This window comes from Euprymna scolopes, chromosome 11 (genome assembly GCF_053919585.1).
Source record: "Euprymna scolopes isolate OS-2025 chromosome 11, ASM5391958v1, whole genome shotgun sequence".
Classification (NCBI taxonomy): domain Eukaryota; kingdom Metazoa; phylum Mollusca; class Cephalopoda; order Sepiida; family Sepiolidae; genus Euprymna; species Euprymna scolopes.
Genome location: NC_136492.1, coordinates 64512185 through 64534408, shown reverse-complemented (window position 1 = coordinate 64534408; position 22224 = coordinate 64512185).

Below are 22224 nucleotides of genomic sequence, written 5' to 3'. Positions count from 1 at the left end.
GAAAAATTCTATTCTGAGCCGTAATTTGCAATTAACTTTGCAAATCACCCATCTCTATTTTTAAAAATAACTTTTATTTATACAGTGAACTTATAGGTAGGTTGACAGATAATAACCAGTTTGTGTATAAGATAACACAGACAGATGAGAACTATGATGTGGAATAAGTATATTTGTATAATGAGGTTACTAAAGTTTTGTTACTTTGGTAAAACGAATGTATCACACTCCCATATTTTATTGTCATCCGAAATCGGTGAAATCACCTATTTTTCTATCAAATCGATTGATTTCCTTCTCTAGTTCAGTGCACTGGGAGGAACCTCACATGCTTGTCACAGTGACTTAGTTCACATTGTAGTCTACATTGCACTGTACAGAACCTTATAAAAGCAGAGGGACCTGTGGATATTCCACAGCAGCATCTTTAATGTGTAATATATTGTTGCTGGGCGTTCTGTGGACGTTCAGCGTGAACAGAGACTTGGCGATAGTATTGTAGCCCTTTTGTTAGAGCTGTAAACTTATTTATCTAAGTAATCTGGTTAGTATAGTGTCAGAATATATCTGGTTATTACGGGTTATCGCCAATATCCTCATAGGAGTCTGTGACATATTTCCATTGTATAGATGCCCAGCATAAATAGAAACCCCACAATATCATTATACCATCTTTAGACAGAACAGATACTACCCTTGGATCCTAGCCAGAAGACCAAGAAGGTATATTTTAGTTTCACGTACAGCTCAAAAGCGACATCAAATTTTTTTATTTTAATTTTGGTTTTTACATTGTGTCTTCTGTGATTGGGAGATCCTTTTTATTAAAAGGGGGGATAGAAGGTGATATCATGATATGAACATTAAATTAGCGTCTCTATATACTAATTTAATGTTCGTAATATTTTGTCACATTCCATCCTTCTTTTTAATAAATAGGATCTCCCAATCAAAGAATTTATAATCTGGAAACCATGACACACATACTTATATATGTTAAAGGTACTACAGTATTAATATATAGATTATGTATTTTTATATATATAATGGCTTGAATTAAAGTTTAAAATGCAAAAGTTCAGTATCATACTACAACTGTGCTCTAAACAGAAACATTAATTTCAAACACGCCTCTGTCATATAAAAAAAACCTACTGTTGATTTTATATGCCTGGCCTTACTGTTTGTGTGGTGATAATGGCTTGAATTTAAGTTTCAAAGGAAAAAAATCAAGTATCATGATTCAATTATGCTTTAAACAAAAAACATTAATTTTGAATGCACCTCTGTCATATCAAAGAACCTACTGTTGATTTTATATGTTGAGCCTTTCGCCTTATGTGGTAATAAAACTTCTCAAATCCACTTGTGATGTCAGCCTGTTTAAAAAGTTAACTTTGGTCAAAATCGCCTGTTACTTCTTTCATCAAATTATTTCAATTATCAATACTTATCGAAAACATTCTAATACAAAACCTATCTAAGAACACTGCCAGACACATGAAGTACCTTTGTGTGAAATTTCATAAAAATCGACCTAGTCGTTTTCGAGCCCATATGAAACGAACTCACACACACATGCAAAGTTCCTTTTATATAATAATAATAATAATAATAATAATAATAATAATAATAATAATAGAGACTAGAGGGGTCTTTAATTAATAAATTCACAAATTTTGGTCCCATGAATGACTGCATTCCCAAGTCATGATAATTTTCTCTATCAGCTAGGCATGAGTGAATGACAGTTATGTACAAGAACAGTGATAGTAGAGAATAAATTTCATTTTTAGTTGAATTATAAAGACTCAGAAATAGTAATATGTGTCAGATATAACGTCTCTTTCAATTATCTGATATTGACAAAATTATGAGGGTTATTCTCATAAAAATAAGTTATTTTGGTCAAGTACTGATATGGCAATGTACAATGTATAATCTTCATTTAGATTTACAGCATAGCTATTGATTCATTTGGATGGATAAAAAGCTTAAATATTCACATATATTATGATCATAAACCACTTCCAGGATTTTAAGTGCTCCATAAATTAATTCATGTTGATACCTTGAAAACCAGGCAAATCCACATTCCAAACCTCTAATGATTTGAAAAACATATAAAATTATCTTTGAGAAAATACTAGGGTTTGATATGTGAACTACAACAGTTTGGGAGTTAATTACCATTAAAAATGTATGCAAAACTGAGCAGTTTTTGGATCAAATTGTAAGAAAACTTTATTTTCAAAACACTAAAAACAAGTCAAAGGTATATGGTCCCCCGACTGATGCCTTGAATTTTAGGATAAAAATAAAAATTAACCCCAAAAGGTGTGTTTTTCACCCCTAAAACATCCTGGGGTTCAATCCCCAAAATTTTACCAAGGTCAAATATTATGTTTCCATATGTATATTCACGTGGTCTTGTTTGGGGGGTAATTTTCAGCAAAATCTAATGGTCAAAAAATATTCTATCTCCCGAAAAGTGCTATTTTTTGTCTATTTTGACCCCTTTTGACCCCCTTGTGATGCAACTGAGAAGTTTTATCAAAAATCCGAGAATGTTACATTTCCTCCCTTGGGTAGTTGTAACTTCATTCAAAATTTCAGAAAAACGTAATGAGTAGTTGAGAATTTTGGGAACAAACGGATGAATGGACGAGGGTGAATTGACAGTTTGACAGTTTGTGCAAAGTCAAGCAAGCACATTCTTCTCACTAAGTGTGTGTTGAAAAATCCTATGTGTGTGTGTAATTGAAAATAAAACTATTTGTTAAATACTATCGCTGTTTTCATTTAATATTAATATTTTAAGCATTATGGACTTTTCTCGCTCCTAGCTGTTAATATTGTTGTCACTACAATAAAAATCACAGACGATCGATCTTCGGCCTATGGCTGATTAAACACCGGTGAGAAATGCAGATTACGCCCAGTCGTTATCATGCCACAGTTATCGGAAGAAAGGTGACACCAAGCAATCGGACATTTTATTGCCGGAGCGTCAATTTCATACTCGTTTATAAGGGGGGTCCCTAAGGTAAAGCCTGAAATATAAAGTCAAATCAAGAAGTTTGAAAAACTCTGTTTTAGACTAAGAAAATGCTTCTCTTAGAATAAATTCAGATCTTTTGAAGAATTCTTTTGCAAAACATTATAGAAATACTGATACAAGAAATTGGGTATCCAGTCTTTTAGGCATGAATCAATTCAACATGCTCAAAAATATTTAAATTTTTTTGGAAAAATATAAATTTTTAAAAGATTTCAAGGTAAATATACAAGATTTTGGAAACTTTGGGGCAATTTCTGTAACTCCAAATCGTCATATATTTTTCTTTTTAATTATTTTTTTTTTTTCCTCTATTTTCGCAATGGATTTTTTATTTGATTAACTTATTTTTCTCACCAAAGAAGATCTCATACATTGGTCACGTGCAGAGTAGCACTGATATACAATCTCTTCTGGGGTCACTTAGTAGCTCTCTCCGACTAGGTCATTCTGAAATAGGTAGTATCTTATTAGTTGTTGAACTTTTACACATTTCTGTGCAAGAGAATAGTGACACTGTTTTACTTATCAACTGCCTCTGGTTATTAAGGCTAAGCATGCACATGAAACCAACAGGCGAGATATTTGCACAAATGAACCGAATTCTACAGAACTGTCTCTCACTGTTCTGTGACTTTCCAAACCAATATGTGGCACCATTGCGGATATTTAACCTGTTAATTGGAATAAACTACCTTCTAGCTAAGCATCATTTGATTTCGAATGTTTGTACCTACTTTGGGTGACAAGATGCCTAGCATCTGTATACCATAGTAAATTTAATCACCTTTTCTTGATGTCATAAACTGTGCCAGCATGTTTTCTCTCCACCCAGTCTTTTACCAGAGAGGCAAATGTGGGTAGTAGAGTCAGGAAATGACATTTTTTTTGTAGGTGCCAGAGTCGAGAATCAGGGTCAGTTTGTTGTTTTGAATTTCTCATCAGCTAAGTTCACGTCTGAATCTGAACAGTTAGGATCAGCAGTTTTGCAAAAGTTTAATTTGTTTTTTCATTCGATCCCCAACTCTTTCTTTGATTCTACAGTTGTTTTGGTTTTCCTGTTTTATGAGAAACCAATCAACTTTGGTGTTTTAATGCTGAATTATAATGCCTGTTGCAAATGATTGCTACTTTCGTATTATTTAAATTCTGTAGACTACTGCTCTCATCTTGAGTGTTATTTTCACTGATTTTTATTGGCAAATGGTTGACATGGTGTCTTACATTCTTAGCTTTCAGATTTCCCAATATCTTTAATTGTTGAGATTTGACCTCCTTAAATAATATATCCAGGTATTCTTGGATGCAGTTTTTGTCATCAGTAATAAACTTTCCAGGAAGTGGGCAAGGTCATTTGAGATTTTAGTCTGTAGTTGAGGTTGCTTTCATCAATTGTTGTAAATTTTATTTCGGACAATCTCATACCCTACTCGTTTTGCGATTCTTTGTGTTCTCTTAGAATTGACTAGTATTCTCAAGGTTAAACTGAGGGCACTAGCTTAAGATCATCACATCTGCACAGGAATGTGAGGTGATTAGTAATTCATGCCAGGTTTTGGTATAGTTTTTTGAGATTTTTTTCCATTTTCGTATGCATTCAAGTCTGTACCAATTTGATATTATGTTTGAATTTTTGAGAATTGATTATTTATATTATTCTGATCCCTCAAACTACTGTTCTCTCATCTTGAGTGTTATTTTCACTAATAAAAAATAACGCTCAAGATGAGAACAGTAGTTTGACAAATCCAAATAACGTGAATAATTAATCCTCATCTAAAAAATCCAGAAACATGATTGCTATTTTATTCGTAACTGAGAGGAGGGGAGGAATACTGTGAATACCTTCCCCAGCAATATAAGTGTGTAAATCACCATACTAGACCAAACAGGATCCGAGCTCAACATAGCTGAGTTCATAAACCAAAACAGTATCCTTTCAATCAACACCATCATAAAAGACTTGATACCCTAAATTCTTGCTTCAGAATTTCTATAATATATTTTGCAAAAAAATTTTCCAAAAGCTCTTCTGAATTTATTCTAAGAGAAGCATTTTACTTTTTGGTCTAAAAGACCAGTCTCTGGAACTATCCATTAAATCTGCCATTGTTTGCATTCACTGGAAAATGATATGAGCATGAATGATTCTTGTGGTTTGTACACCATCTGGCACTTGAACATTTCTGGCCTTGTGCCCAAGACAAGTGAGCATTTAATAATTGTACGGATCAGTTTGCAACATGAATGGCGCCTGCTGTGAAATGTTTAGACAGTCGATTTTTGGAACACACAAATCCGTTGTTAAAAATACACGATTTTGCTATTTGCAGCATTGGATTACAAAGCACTTTCAGTTAAATAAACGAGAAATATTGAATTATATACATTGAATTTAGTAACTATAATCAAATTGCTTTAGTGTATATATATATATATATATATATATATATATATATATATATATATATATATATATATTAGTGATGAGACGATTCCAATATTCCCCTCCCTCCATCAATTCAGATAGAATTACTAATTTTATTTTACATTTCAGATTCCGATATAATTACCAATTCAAGTCTAATGTAAATAAGCTCTTGTTGGGCCGTCTTCTTATATAATTAAACCTTACCCAAATTCTATCACTACTAATCATGGTGTTATCTCATTGTCTAATCAGATTTTGAAATCGCCTAAAAAAAATGTAGAATTTCATTAAGAAGAAGAGAGATAGCAAAGTCTTCATCTCCTTATAAATCTAATATATAAAAGGCTATATGCTTGTCTGTCGGTCCCCACATTTTCAAACTATCTCCTCCAAAACTAAAAGTCACAGAGTGGAGCTAGGGGCCTCAAATGATTGCATTTTTTACAAACCGTTCTTTTATGGGTCTTTAGCCGGTTAAAATAGTTTTTAAGGGGTCAAAAAATGGGTCGAAATTGAAAAAAACTGTTGTACATTTTGTCCATTCATCTTAAGTTTATTTTTACTTTTTAATTTTTAATCAGTTCATATGTATATCACATTGATACAGTGGTAACGTCACCAGCTTTGAATGCTACGGTTTCGGTTTCGATTCTAGCTGATGGCACTCAAATACTTTTCTTTTTCACTTTGGAAATTATGACTATAATAATATATACGAAATCTGGATAAATTAAAATATATTTAAGCATATTTTACGCCCGGGCAAAGCCTGGTGCCCCATCCCTAGTATAAATATAATTTTCTTTTTAATTTGACAAACTTCTTAAAAGTTTGACTTTTATATATTGTGTCCAAGACTTTGATATATTCATTGTGAGATTTTTTTATCTATATTTTTCACTTCGGCCATTTTTCTCCTATTTCTACGTCTGTGCCATTTTTTACGGGTGTTATTTTTATGAAACATTTTCCCCATTGCCATTTTTACTTAAATTCGTTACGATCTATCATTTCTAGTTTTAATGATAGTTTAAAAACAATATTTATTGTTAGTATATGCAATAGCAAATCAATTTTTAAAAAACAAGATTTTTTTAAAAGAATTGTCTATAAAATTGAAAATTAGGATCAAAATTTTATTTTTTCCAATTCCGATGAATTATCTCATCATTATATATATATATATATATATATATATATATATATATATATATATATATATATATTAAATAAAGAAGTAAAAATAAGTTTACAAACCAGACGCGTCTGTAAACTTAAAGCAAATATAATTATTAATATTTCCCAACTAAATAAAAAAGTTCAATACAACCAAAGTAGGAAATAACGCTTGTCATAGAATAACACAATTGAAGACTGAATTTACGTGAATTTATTGTTCGACAGGATACTCAAATAAGAAATATTAAAATTTCCTTAATCTGTGGAGTTTCAAAGAAATGCGTACTTCTTATCAGAGGAAAGTAAAGCTATAAATTTGATGCTACTGGCATAAATTGAAACAACATTATATAAAAACTAGTCTTAAATGCAAAAAAAAGTTTTAGTGCAGAGAGTTCATGAAATGGGGAAATGAAAATTTTTTTAAATGTTAATTAAAGATTAAAAATTCAAATGAAAGGATATGGAATGGTTAAGTATTTGCAAAACGAAATGATCATAAGAGTCAATGTTCCCATAAGAATAAGTCGGATTTATAATGTTGACAAATAGATCGAAATTAAAACTCCAAAGTGTGTGTAATTTAGGTCTGCAGAAAGCCGACTGCTCGCAAAGGAAATGAAAATGATGAAAGATAAGTTTGAGGGGAATGAGGTAATCGACCTATCACAATCATTCCTGATTCCTGAGGCGAAGGTAGACTCTGCCCATGGATGCAAATAATACCCACAACGAACCCTCCACAAACGTTTCTGCTCCATGACAACTGGTTATGAAGGAACAGTGGGAGGATGAGAAGATTTCCCACTCTTCAAAGAGGCACAACCCAAAGATGAACTGGAAAAAGTGCGCTCTGGATAATTCATTTATTGTTCAACAGAACATTAAAATTTCCTTAATTTGCAGAGTTTCAAAGAAATGCGTTCTCATCAGAGGAAGTATATTAGCAAATGAATATTATAATCAAGCTATAAATTTGATGGTATTGTCATAAATTGAACCAGCATAAATAAAATAAAATACGTATTATATACGTTTGAAGCCAAAACAACGCATTATTACAAAATAAACAGACATTTATTTTGTTTGAAATTTATATTGAAATTTATTAAATATATTTCGAAGATGCACTTCATCATCAGTATGTCCTTATTTCTTTAAAGAAAATATCTGTTTTTTGTGTAATAATGCGTTTTTTTTTGGCTTCAGACTTATCTAATACATATTTTATTCAAACTCAACTAGCGCCTCTATCAAGGAACACAAACCCTAATGTAAAATATCATAGTTAAGCATATTTCACGACCGGCCTACGCCAGACGTCCCTGCTAGTTAGATAAATACTTTTGCAATTTTAACAAAAGAGCTAGTATCAGGATGTCTCCATTTATGCCGAACATCCACAGAATGCTAACATCAATGCATTACATATGAAAAAGTTCGCTGAAGAATTACCATGGGCCCCGCTAGTTAAAGATTAAAAAAAAAAACAGATGAAAGGATATGGAGTGGTTAAATATTTTTAAGACGAAATAATCATAAGAGACAATGTTCTCATAGAAGAAGTCAGATGTAAATTATTCATCTGCTAATATATTTCCTCTGATGAGAAGAATGCATTGTGATAGTCATCAAAGAAGCGAGCGCCCACGTGGTTGTACCTTGTATAGCTGTACATAAAAATCGACAACAATAATGAACTCATCTTCAGGTGGGATCTGAAAAAGAGACACCATGAAGAGTGACTAAGCTTTTATACCAAACCCGAGTCACATGTTTACAAGTCATGTGATAAGGGGGGGGGTATAAAAACGGTATGAGAAGTGGAAGAGAGAGGGAGGAAGGAAATGAAGTCAACGGGCATTTTTTTTTACCACTACCAGGAAGCAACTGTTGCAAAAACGAATTTTTTTTTTGGGGGGGGGGGGGAAGAAAAATCGGCAATTGAAGTTATTTCAACATGCATTTCTTTGAAACTCTGTGGAATAAGAAAATTTTAATATTTTTTAATATTATTCATGTAAAGTATAACTTTCAGCTTTAATCGTGTGTGTGTGTGTGTGTGTGTGTGTGTGTGTGTGTGTGTGTGTGTGTGTGTAAGAAGAGCAATTATTTAAACGCCTCCTCACCCTCCACCAAAAAAAGAGTATGTGTATATGTTTATATATTTGTATGTACAGGATTCGCTCTTAATCATTATGAATTTTGGAACACAGCTGCTAGACGTAAGGGGCCTAAATGTGGGCCACATTTAGTTTAATTTAGCTGCATGCAAAGAGCTTGAAAAGGTGGTGGAAGCACTTTGTGAAAATTCAAATATTACTAAATTTTTGAGAAATTTTAACAATACGTGTAAGACATCAATTAATATTCTCAAAATTTCAGTTTATTGTTTTTTTAAAAAGGGACATAATATGGGAACAACAATCTCTCATTTGAAAACTCAAAAATCAACATGCATGAATTTAAATGTAATGTGAACAAACATCTTGCTGCTTACACTCAACTCAAGTTGCCCATCGCCCTATGAATCTGGTCTCTACCACATGCTTTCAAGGCAATATGCCTTGTTTGGAATGATTTTAGAGAGCTAAAAACAAAATTTGAGATACTGAAAGTTTTAAACCTAGATAATTATGGAAGTAGTTGCAGAAAACCACTCAAGCAAGTAGATAACTTCAAATATCTCGCCAACCACATCGCATCCACAGAAAAAGATGTTTACGTCAAAATAGCCAAGGAATGGAGTGCACTTAATCGCGTGAAAGTAATACAGAAATTTGCCCTCTCAAAACAAATCAAGAAAAACCTTTTTTTAGAGCCGTAGTGGAGACGGTGCTACTTTATGATTCTCCAACATGGACTCTCTGTAAAAACCTTGAAAGTAATTTAGATGAAACTTACAGTAGAATGCTCCGGGCAGTGTTGAACTTAAACTGGAACACACATCAAACCATTAGCCGTCTGTATGGTCGGTTGCCCAGGATCTCTTCAGTAATAAGAGAAAGAAGAACACGATATGCCAGACATTGCTAAAGGAGAAAAGATGAAGTTGTCAGTGATGTGGTACTGTGGGATCCGAAACACGGAACCACTTATTTAAGAAAACCTGTCAGGACGTACACAAAATTATTGACAGAGGACACTGGCTTACAATTTGAAGACCTTTCTAAGGTCATGGAAGAGAGAGATCTGTGGAGGGAAGGAGTCAATTTGGTCTAACTCTAACCCACCCGATACGATAGTTGCAGATTGAGCAAGAAGAACTGCTGGTTATGAGTTCTCAACAAGTTTCATAAAACTGTCTCAATCCCCAATTATTATTCACAGTAATGGAGGAGTAAAAACGGGTGGGGCAATATCTATAAAGTTATCTTATCGGATTTTTAAAGTCAAACACAAATAGCATTTAAACTGACAAATCAAATTTTACTTCTTATTAGTGAATATTTATTTGCTACCACTGTACTATGTTATTGTCAATATTATAATGTACTTTAATACAATTTATTTTTAAAATCTATTTAGTTCAAAATTTATTTAGTTCAGCCCAAACGACTGATAATATAACATTTTTACATAATCACTTGAAAAATATAAATCAGAAAGGGGAACAACTCACATTTTTCTCATTTAATTATTTGCTGAAATTATTTACTTTTACAACATTTTATTTCTTTTCTTTTCTAACATAAAAATTACAAAATAAAATCACTTCACATCATCCCAGGAAACGCCAGATGTGTAATATTGAATATGATTAGAGCATAAAAGAAAAACAAATATGGCTATTTTTCTGACTCAGACATGCAAATCAGAACATCAAAACTGGCCAAGTTATTAAAAGCTTTGGTTGGTCAGAAGAAAGTAACTTAACTCAATTTGACTTCTATAAGCGAATGTTGATCTATCTCTGACTATAACAGATGACTTGTACAAATGTTGTACGTATGATCCTGCCTGCAAAAGTTGATATGAAACTGTTGTAATATGCAGATACATCCAAAGCATCCAACAATACATTGAGTATTCTAGAAGTTTCTGGCACATTTCAAGTCCTTATGTCTGCTGAACTATGAATAGTAGTAAGATAAAAAATGATATAATTTTAAAGATAAATTCCTTAATTTTTGTTTTATTTTTTTTGTAATGTCAATGATGTCATACTTTGCAGATCTAAAAATGGTGTTCACTCAACTAGAAAAAACGTTTTGTATCCTTGAATTTGCAAAAAAATGAATCATGGAATTTTGTTCAATGTGCATTTCAAAAAAATTCTCTCTCTCTCTCTCTCTCTCTCTCTATATATATATATATATATATATATATATATATATATATATAAACACCAGAAAGGAAGTCTACATTGGTATGGTATAATAAATTCATGAAAGATACCCAGATAATAGAATTGGATGTTTGTCAACTTTAGATAATACATTTAAGCAAATTTGAATTTCTATTAAACGGAACTCCCGTAAATCGATCAGAAGAACCCGTATGGAACTTCAGTTTCCTACGGCAATGTTTGGCATATCTTAAAATAGACAACTGCACACCACACCTTACAAGCTAGTTAGCACAACAATTGCATGACATTGTGCCAAAGACTTCTAAAACACCCTGTATACTAGCAGGAATCCCCGATTGAATGAGGAACCCTGCATCTTTTTTACAGCCAACTCATAATATATTTTACCTTTTACGTTTTAACACACCATCTCATCAACTCGCAAAAAATAAACATGTTTCAATAAGACGATATGAAACTCTAAAGATGAAGCTAATTATTTTTTTTAATAACCTGTCCAGTATTAAAAGCCGAAAGCTCTGGCTGATGAAGACATAGTATCGCACAGGCTATCAAATGCTAAAATAAAGTTTTAATAAAATATTTGCTGTGTTATTGATCCCTTCAAAATGCATAAAACAAGATTAAAATTATGGCACCTGATACAATATTAAAGCAAAGATTTTTGAAAAGGGATCAATTACAATTTTCCAAAAGTTAATGTACTGTCTTGAAAAGCCCTGCACTCTTTTGACTTATAATAATAATGATAATAAAACACCTACTGGGAAATGTTCCAATGCATCTTAAAATTCTTAGAATGGGAAATAACTTTCTTTTTTTTTTTATGTTGTCAGATGTGCATGCGTGCGTGAGTGAGTGAGGAACTATGCTTAATGTTTTTTTTTTTTCTTATCGATGTAAATGAAAACAGTGGAAAAGGTTCAAATCTGATAGGCATCTACAAACGTTGTTCATTGTGTCAGGCAAATCTAATTCGTTAGTACTCAAGCAGAACCAATTAAGAACAAAGAGAAAAATAAACGGGCAAGTTCAGTCTTGGAAAACGAGGAAAGCATTTACAGTTATTATGAAGCAGGTGTAAAATTTGGAAAGGATCAGGACAAAAGAGGGTAAGAGAAAAGAAAGCGAGCAGCCATTTTTGTATTAGAGAGATAGGTATGGTGAGACGGAACGATGGAAAAAGGGATGGTTTGATTGTTTTGTTTTACGGCATATCAGCACTTTTTGGGTTATCTAATTCAGAATCCAGTAATTGTGGGGAAAAAAAAAAAAAAAAAGATTTTATGCTTTAAGTTATTTGTATTTTCAAATATTTATTCGTGATGTTTGGTTTCGTTGTTTTGTTTTACGACACATCAACCCTTTTCGAGTCATTTAATGCTGAATTCAATAATTTTGGGAAAAGTTTTTATACTTAAAGTTCTTTTTATATCTTCAAATATTTATTCCTAATGTTTGGTTTATTTGTTTTGTAGAGGAAAATTGTTGCTTTGACTTTGCAGAACATGATTAAGTTTTGCAACGAGAAAGGAAAAAAAAGAACAATAACATCAATGTTTGGTGCATTTCAAGTCAGGAAGCCATTATCTTCAGACAGCCTGATCTGGTGACACCAGAGATGAAAGAAGGGATATAGCACCCTAAAACGATTATTTTTATTAAAATCTGCATCATTTTTGTACTATTTGCTTATTATGGTTTAAGTCTTATTAACATAAGAGGAATCCATAAGGTATCATTCCATGTTTTGAGATCTTGTCTATGCATTATTTATATGTACGAGGGCGTTCCAAAAGTAATGCTTCCTACTTTTTTTATTCCGCCTAAATCGATCAGAGGGAATTGAAAATTGCATTGTTATGATAACTGAACTTATGCATCCATGACCTGAAAGTTTCATCTCTCTGTTGCAGATATTGATGCTAAGAGACTAAGAAAGCAATCTGTCATGGGCATGCGTCAGAAGCGGAGATGTGTCATTGAATTCCTGCCAAAAGTGCATTAAAATGGTGGTGACTATGTAGAAAAATAATTTCTAAAGCACAAAAGGTTGCTCGTTTTAATGGTACCATTACTGTCTTTATAGCTCTTCAATTTTTTGAGTTAAAAAAATAGAAAGCTTTACTTTTTGAACGACCCATGTGTGTGTGTGTGTGTGTGTGTGTGTGTGTGTGTGTGTGTGTGTATATATATATATATATATATATAGCTAACCAGATTCATTAACTCACATATGGATGAAAATAGTGAGATAAAAAATTTTAATTGGATCAATGCGCATACACACATGAACATCAATAATATCTATGTGCAGGATCAACTCCTAAACTATCATCATAAATTATAGGGTGCAATATGCAGCACATTATGATTTTCAGCGTTTTTTTTTACTGGGGCGAGGGGGAGACACTGCTTATCAAGGCCTGTAAGTTACTCAAGGTTAAAGGGTTAATGAGCATTAGGTGGCCAGGGAGACAACACAATGATTATTGGTAATGGTGGAACTGGAGTTGTATTTATTTATTTAAGAAGACAACTCAACAAGAACTTGTTTATGTTAGACTTAAAAACAGCCATGTTATAGTCAGCTGCATGCAGCCTCGTGATATTGTGTTCCACAGACGGGTAGTTCTAGGAAAGAAACTTTGCTCATGGAATTTACATTTAGTTTTAGGCACAGATAGACAATAAAGGAAAATGTTGGTTGTTGTAGTTTGTTAATTTTATCATTTAAGGGGAATGCCTCTGGAACTGTACTCTTCCCTCACCCATCCCATCCCAAAAAGAAAACATTAAAAATTAATGCTGTATATATTTCTTATACCAGTCCTTCAATGACCATTCTGCTAGTTATAAATATAATCTGTCAGAGTTCGGTTCCACTAACGAAACAATACCATCAACACCTGTCTTATTTGTTGGCACTTCATTTAAAAAAACGTAACAGTCATTCTTTTGTTGCATTGTTTTTGCTTCCCTTCCCAAGAGGCTCATTCACAGCTGCCGCTTGTAAAATGGCCTGCCTTGCTAAACTGAACATTAGCAGAAATCTGTTGGAATCATTCTTCCATCGCACTGTCTGGTGTCTTTGATTTCAACGGTTCGTTCATGTGAGCGAAATCGAGCAGCGAAAACTTCCATTAAAGTCTAGAGGGATAGTTTAGTTCACATTTTGTGTAGAAAAACGAGAGGTATAGCTAAAGAAAAGGACCGATATATCATAGAAGAGAAAAGAAACAATCAAATTTTTCAAGGAACTATTTAAAAGATAGTTATTTAAAAATCAAGTTTTAAAAAGGCTTGAAACTTTATCATCTATCTCTATATAAATAAAATGAACTCATTTTTTCCCGTCGGATTTTGATCTTAATAGGATTAAAAATCAAGATATTTCATGCAAATATAATATGCACAAACGGCAGAACAATATCTGAGGTGTGTTATAGGCTTATTATTTCTCAAATTCCTCGATAATCTTAGATTTCTATACTTTTTCTGCTGAGAAGTCACGGCCAAAATCGGTTAAGATCAATGGAAGTGGTAAAATATTTTCTCTCTAATAAATTCCTCCTCTCCCTGCCACCACTTAACACCGTTTGGGGATCGTTCACAAGGAACAGTTGAGAAGAGAACACTGGTTTGGCTTCGTAGTTCTTTCATGTGAAGTTATTTAAAATCACTAAACTAAGCTGCAGTGCTCTGTGGCGTAGTGGTTAGCGTGCTGGACAATTCACATTATATTTTCACGTTCGCACCGCCCTACCGTAGTCGTTTTTTTTTTTTTTTTTTTTTCCTAAACAACTGGAATGGACTTTTCTTGGTGGCCGAACTGTTAACGTTGCAGATGTTTGTTTTTTTGTTGTTTTTTTTCACACTTTATTTTCCTATTTTTACTCATGACTCCGGGTTTGATCCTTCCTACTTACCTACCATAACATTTTTTAAACCCCCCCTCCTCGTCCCAGAAACAAACACTCGGGCAACGCCGGGTACCCCCGCTAGTATATATATATATAAATTCGTATTCCTGTTTGTTTGTTCACAATTTGATTAATATATACAAAAGGTTCCTTATTTTACTCTTATTTATTTCTATATATAGTATGATTCTTGCAAACTAGATACAATAAAGAGATCATCTCGTTTGCATTTTACATTAAGAAAAATCAATTTTATTAAATAGCTGTATTTTAGTTAATGTTTCTAACGAGAGAATTGTTATAAGTATTCTATTTAAAATCGTTATATTTTAAACAATAATTATATTGATAACATTAAATTAAATTTATTTGGAACTATTATTCCAACATCGATTTTTTAATAATCTTTGTTTTAGAGTTATTTGCCCCTTCGGAACATAAATAAAAAATAAAAACTATCACCTAATAAAATAATTTGGTAATCTCAATAAATTTCTAGCTTGAAAATATAATTCCGAGTAGATAGAAAAATGATTGGCTTTTATTGGCTTTTTAAATATTAAAAAAAAAAAAAACACTTACGAAAAACTGAAGAAAAGATTTCACGTGTTTGTTTTTATTATTCTATAAACGGCTATATAGAAATGGGTAAATTTTTTACGAAAAAAAAAAAAAATAAAGATCTACTTTTTTGGGCCTAATACGTTTAAATAGCCGACAGATTTGCCATTTAGCTGTATTAATATCCTCGAACCAGGTAATCACTAAAAGAGACTCTTAAAGGTCGACACCAGTATTGAGCAAAAGTGCGTTTATATGTTTCACAAACTTTAAATGGGTAAAATATCACATAATTATTGAAAATGTGATCATGTGATTAAAATTTTATTTAAATTAACCATGTTGTTTAACAAATTAAAAAAATATAATGCAAGATGAAGTTTTAAAATGATTAAATGTGTTTTATTTTATTTAAAATTAAAAGCATTGACCAGTAAAAATGAAATTTTGGGTACTTATGTATTTTTGGTGCTGTGCTGAAATAATAACGTTATTTTGAAAACCATTATTGGTGAGGGGTATTTTATAACTATTCTGTGCCTTACAATTAAAAAAAAAAAAAAAGAAGATATCGTGAAACTTGAATTTAAACTGAAAAAAAAAACAAACAAAGAAAACTATAAAAATAGCACAGTGCCATCTGCCATCATATGCATCCGAGAACAATATCTACTGTAAAATCATACCAAAATTTGGCGCTTATGCGTTTTCGATACCATGCTATTTTTAAATAGTTTTATCTGGTTAAATTAAAGTTTCACAATATTTTTTTATGTTAAAAATGGCTTTCAAAATAATAACATTATTATTTCAGCACAGTAACAAAAAGTACATAAGTACCCAAAATTTCATTTTTATTGATCAATGTTTTTAATGTTAAATTACAAAATAACATATTTAATTATTTTAAAACTTCATCTTGCATTATTCTTTAAATTTGTTAAACAACGTGGTTTATTTAAATCAAATTTTAATAACGATGATCACATTTTCAATAATTACGTGATTATATTTTACCAATTTAAAGTTTGTAAAACATGTAAAAAAAAAAAAACACCTTCTGCTAGATACCAGTGTCGACCTTTAAGTGTCCCTTTTAGTGATTACCTGGTTTGAGGATATTTGTACAACTAAATGGAAAATCTGCCAAATAGCCTTTATAAATAATATGAAAGTAATTTTGAAAAGAAAGAAAATTAACATTTTAGAGTGGGGGATCACTTTTCCATATTAATTTAACATAAAATGAGCACCCACATTTTGGCCACCAAGCATTCAACGAGACATGTCACCTCTAGCATTTTTTCAAGTTTGGCGATCGAGGAGGGGGGGGGGACAAAACATGACAAATGTAATTTTTTTTTGGGGGGGGGGATTACATTTAAAACATAAAATAACGATAAATTTAATTAATTTTTATGAGATCACTCTGTACTGTCACCTGACAATTTCATAAACAAAACGAACCCCAAAATATGACTAATTACATGGGGGGGGGGGTCATTACAACGAAGAAAAATTTCATTTGTTTTTGGAATTCATTTTTGGTAGATGATTTTTTTTTTTAGGGGTTCTGCCTACTTGATTAATTTTTTTTTTCTTTTTATTTTTTGCGATCGCACGGGCATTCACTGCTATTTTTTAAACAAAAGTTGTAATGATTTATTTTTAATTATTTACTTGGGAGGGGGGGTTCTTTCCAGTGCTCAATATCCAGAGAATAGTTTCTTCTCTTTGTAGCCCTTCTGCCGAAATATCTGGTGGAGAGGGTATCACATACTTCTTTTTTGGGGCGATTACATTTACATGTTTTTATCCTTTATTTTATTTTTGAAATTGTTGTGGGGGCATCCACGTTGCCCATGATGAAAATGATTAGTATAGCAGGTGTGTTCCAAACGGAACTTCATGTCAACTCAGGCAACGCTGGGTACCCATGCTAGTATATATATATATATATATATATATATATATATATATATATATATATATATAGAGAGAGAGAGAGAGAGAGAGAGAGAGAGAGAGAGAGAAAAGAAACAAACAAACCAAGTTATGTGTTCATCAACGTTTCGTCTTTATTGCGAGACTTCCTCTTCCTCATTCATCCAGAGGAAGTCTCACAATAAAGACGAAACGTTGATGAACACATAACTTGATTTGTTTCTTTTTTATCTCTATTTCGTCGGAAGAGTATTTCCAATATTCTCATCATTATATATATATATATATATATATATATATATATATATATATATATATATATATACATATATAAGAGGTTAATATAGTTTGCTTGAAGCATTGTCTAGTGTGTATATGAATGTAACTTGTAAAAAGCAATACAATGCAGATCAGTTATGGATCGACAAACGGAAGCAAATTAAGACATAGGTGGGATAATCTATGCGGATTAACCTTTTAATGATACAATATATATGTAATTTTTTTACATACTTTTGACATTGCATTGTGTTATTACTTGTGTCAGTATAGTCAGATGAATGTTCTGCATTGTATGATATTTCAGGAAAATCTCCCTTCCTCAAATTTGTGTTCGAATTTATTTCAAACATGCATACAGGAGCTGTTGTAAATAAGTTTCGCAGAAATTGAAATGGACCTGAAAGTAATGTCATTTTTGTTTTAAGATCTGCTATTAATATTTAAACTTAATAATGTAAGGTCTGTGTTGATATTCAATATTATTTCATTTATTTATTTATTTGTTTTCCTTGTATTTATAACTTAATTTGCATTTTTGTTTAAATTATAATTTATTTTCTGCGTTGCAGTAAATGCTTTTCATCAACCATTAGCCATCAAACCATAGGATCATTTGAACGACTTTATAATAATGTTCTAGTAACAATCTGTACAACAACAAAAAAACGCAGCAACTAAGTAGGACGTCCAAGTCAAGTGTCCACAATTTTACCCGAAACAAGGGTCAAGAAACAGTAATTTTACCAGGAGTCAGAGTTAAGAATCAGCAATTTTGCTGGGAGTCAGAGTCAAGAGTTAGTCAATCTGTTTTCTTTTCTTTTTTTTTTTTTTTTAGTTTAAACCAAAGCCCCCACCCCCTACGAAAGCATAAAGTATTTTATTATAACTCTTCTTTCAGTGATTCAACACTATTAACAATTTTTATCAAAAATATATTGTGACATTATCAGGCAAAATAAGAAAAGTAATTTAATAAAAAATAAACTTTATTGTATATTATTAAGACTTATTTAAGGCTGAAGTTTTAAAAACAGGATTGTACATTTTCAAAAACTCTTTCTTTCTTTTTCTTAAGTCTTTTTAGTTTTTCTATTGAAAAGAACTTGTGTATTAAAAAAATAGCAAAGAATTTGAATCCAATGAACAGTTGTGGATGTGTAGCCTTTTGACATTTCTGACATTGTTAAAACAACAATATTATTTTAAATGTAACCTCGATATCAAAGAAAAAGAGAGAAGGAAGGGGTTGGAGTAATTCTGCTGACATCGTCTTGAACAAAAGGGAACATAAGAAAACAGAGATTGAAGGAACAAAATATTTGACGCTTGATAAACAAATTATGGAACCTAATTCCAAAAGTAACCAATTCCATCAAAACAAGGGCGTGACACTGTAACTCAGAACATAGGTTTATTCATGGTTTCTTTTTTTTTTTTTTTTTTCATCTGAAAGATTGGAGAGGGCGATGTTCAGTATACAAGAATTCTTGTTGACTTTAAAAAAAAAAAAAAAAAAAAAAAACTTTTTTCACCCCAAACAAGGACTACTGCCAACTATTCGGGATCATTTCTAACAGGGGACTGTAAGGAGTACAGCAGTGAGAAGTCTGTGCACATTACATTTAAACTTTTGGAGGTTAGTAAGTACAGTCAGGGATGCAGGAAACGGAGGGAATTCAAAAGTATAGCAGTCCAAAGTAAGAAGCTATTAGAGTAGAACGTTTTTCATCTAGGGATCTCAACAGTGAAGGAGTGGGATTTTGCTGCTTGTCAGATTAGTCAAGGGTATGTACGTCAAGGGAGCACAAGTGCTATGAGTTCACCAGAGTACATTCCATTAAAGTACTTAGTAAAGGGATAGTTATTCCTAGCACACAGCAAGGGGCATATTACGACTCATCTAGTATATGTTGATCTGAATATTGTCAGAATCCAAAAAAGCCTGACATAAGGTCAACAAGTACTTGATAACAGAGAACATCTTGAAATCCAGCTTCCTAAGATGCTATTCAACTGAAAAGAGTTGAACAAGAAATTTCTATTGCACTTCATCTGCAATAGAATCTGGTTTGCAGTCAAATTAATTTTACATGAATTTTTTGACTAAGTTTTTTTTTCATTTTTTTTTCCAAAACGGATGCAATGTATCAAACTTTTAATTCAGTTGGATGAGAGATAATCATTTCCAATCACACAAAATCGAGAAATGCTCGTTTTAACCTTAAATTTAAAGAAAAAAAAAATATGAGAAGCTTTGTCAATCGGTCTGTCACAATTCATTTTTCTTGGTCTGTCACGCTTAGCTTTGAAATAACATTTGCTTTGATTTGTAAGCCCTAGGTTTGCAATAGCATATTCCTTGGTCTCTCATGCTTTATACGAGAGGCGTGCAATAAGTAATGCCCCTGACCTACTTCCAGTTGTCTGATCTAGCTGAAATTTTGCATGTGCAATGATTTATATCTCTACGGGTTATGTGGCAAATTACAGTTCTGAACTCATTGTGATTTCTGTTTTACAGATGTTTGAACTGAGTCAGGTGTGAAATGGAGCCTGTTGAATGTCGAGCATTGATCCGGTTTTTGTATTTGAAAGGACACACACCACAGGGCACTTTTGATGAAATGAAAGAAACTTATGGTGATAATGCCCTATCATATGACCTTGTAAAACGCCGGCATCGTGAATTCAAACATGGGCAGAAGTCTGTAGAAACAGCTCCCAGACCTGGTCGCCCCCCCCTCTTCTGCCATTGATGAGGTATCTGTCCGTCAAGTTGAGGCTACCATTTTGGAAGATCGGCACATTACTATTCGCCAAATAGCCCAAGATGTCAAGATTAGTACAGGATCTGTGGAAACTATCATTCATGACCATTTGCATATGCATAAGATGTCTGCCAGATGGATTCCCAAGTTGCTCACACCATTCCAGAAGCAAGAATGTGTTGAGTGCTCAAGGATGAATTTGGAGATGTGCCAAGAAGATGAGGCAAAGTTTTTCAAAAGACTGATTACACAAGATGAAACCTGGGTCCATCACTATGATCCAGAGACCAAAGCCCAGTCAATGCAGTGGAAGCACTTGGACTCACCACCTCCAAAGAAGGCAAAGGTGCAGCCCTTCGCTGGCAAGGCCATGCTCACAGTCTTCTGGGACCAGGACAGAGTAGTGATGACAGATTTCCTGGCAAAGGGTACCACAATTACAGGAGCCTATTATGCTTCACTTTTGAGGAAATTAAGAGAAACTATCAAAATCAAGAGGCGGGAAAAGATCAGCAAAGGTACCCTCCTCCTGCAGGACAACGATCCGGTCCTCAACTCACATGTCGCCAGATCAGAAGCACGGGCGTGTGGTTATGAAATCCTACCCCATCCTCCCTACTCTCCTGACCTTGCACTCTCTGACTTTCACCTCTTCCCAGCCATGAAATTGTTTTTGAAAGGAAAGCGTTTCTCAGATGATGCAGCCTGGATTTCTGAAGTCACGTCGTGGTTGGAGGACCAACCTGGGGTGTTCTACAAAAACGGTCTCCAAAGCTGCATCCAATTCGATGGGAGAAATGCATAACTCTGGGTGGTTCCTATGTAGAGAAAGACTAATAACTGTGCCAAGTTTCGTTGCTCTACTGCTATGGGAAGTGGGTCAGGGGCATTACTTATTGCACGCCTCTTGTGAGTTCTAAATACAATTTTCCTTTGTCTGTCACGCTTAAGTTTTAAATACAATTTTCCTTGATTTATCATACTTACATTTGAAATCCTATTTCTCTTAGTTTGTTATGCTTAGGTGTGAAATATTTATTTTAGTCTGTCACGCTTAAGTTTGAAATAGCATTTACGTTGCTACAGATTCAATGAAGACATTATAAGAATAGTCATTCCAGTGCTTGCTCTTATCTCAGCATTGTTTCCAGTTGTCTCGCACTTCTCTTTGCCATTGGATTCAAGCAGTACCGATTCAGGAGAGGTGTGATTGGGAATTGCGCAACCTTTGCCTCATACCCTTGCCCTGCAGCTACCCTTACAAAGCGTATCCATTGTCTTTCGAGACCGAACAGAGGCATTCCAGTGCTTCTCCTGTAAATCGATCAAGCCTTCTCTTAGCATCCCAGATAAGAATAACTTCTCTATTTTGGGTTAGGTTCAATCTTTTATTTTTTAAGGAAAATTTAGTAGTGATCTATTTAAGAACAGGTGAAAAAAAATAGTGTTTTGTTTGTTTAAATTAATAAGTTTTTCTTTTATGGCAACGTGATTATCAATAAACCATCCATTTCTTGGGGGGGGGGGAGATATTCTTATACTATGGCATTCTTAGAATTTCAGTGTATTTCGATAACAAACTAGTAATTTTGTAGATTTTTTTTAATTACCTGATAACAGTATTGATGTCCATTTACTTGCCTCCCTATGAAGGAAATATTTAGACGCAAGGTTGGTTTTTAACACGGGGGGGGGGGGGTATACTTCTGCTGTAAGGTGTAATAAAACATGGTAAGTTCACAATAAGAAATTTCTCCTAGCGGTTT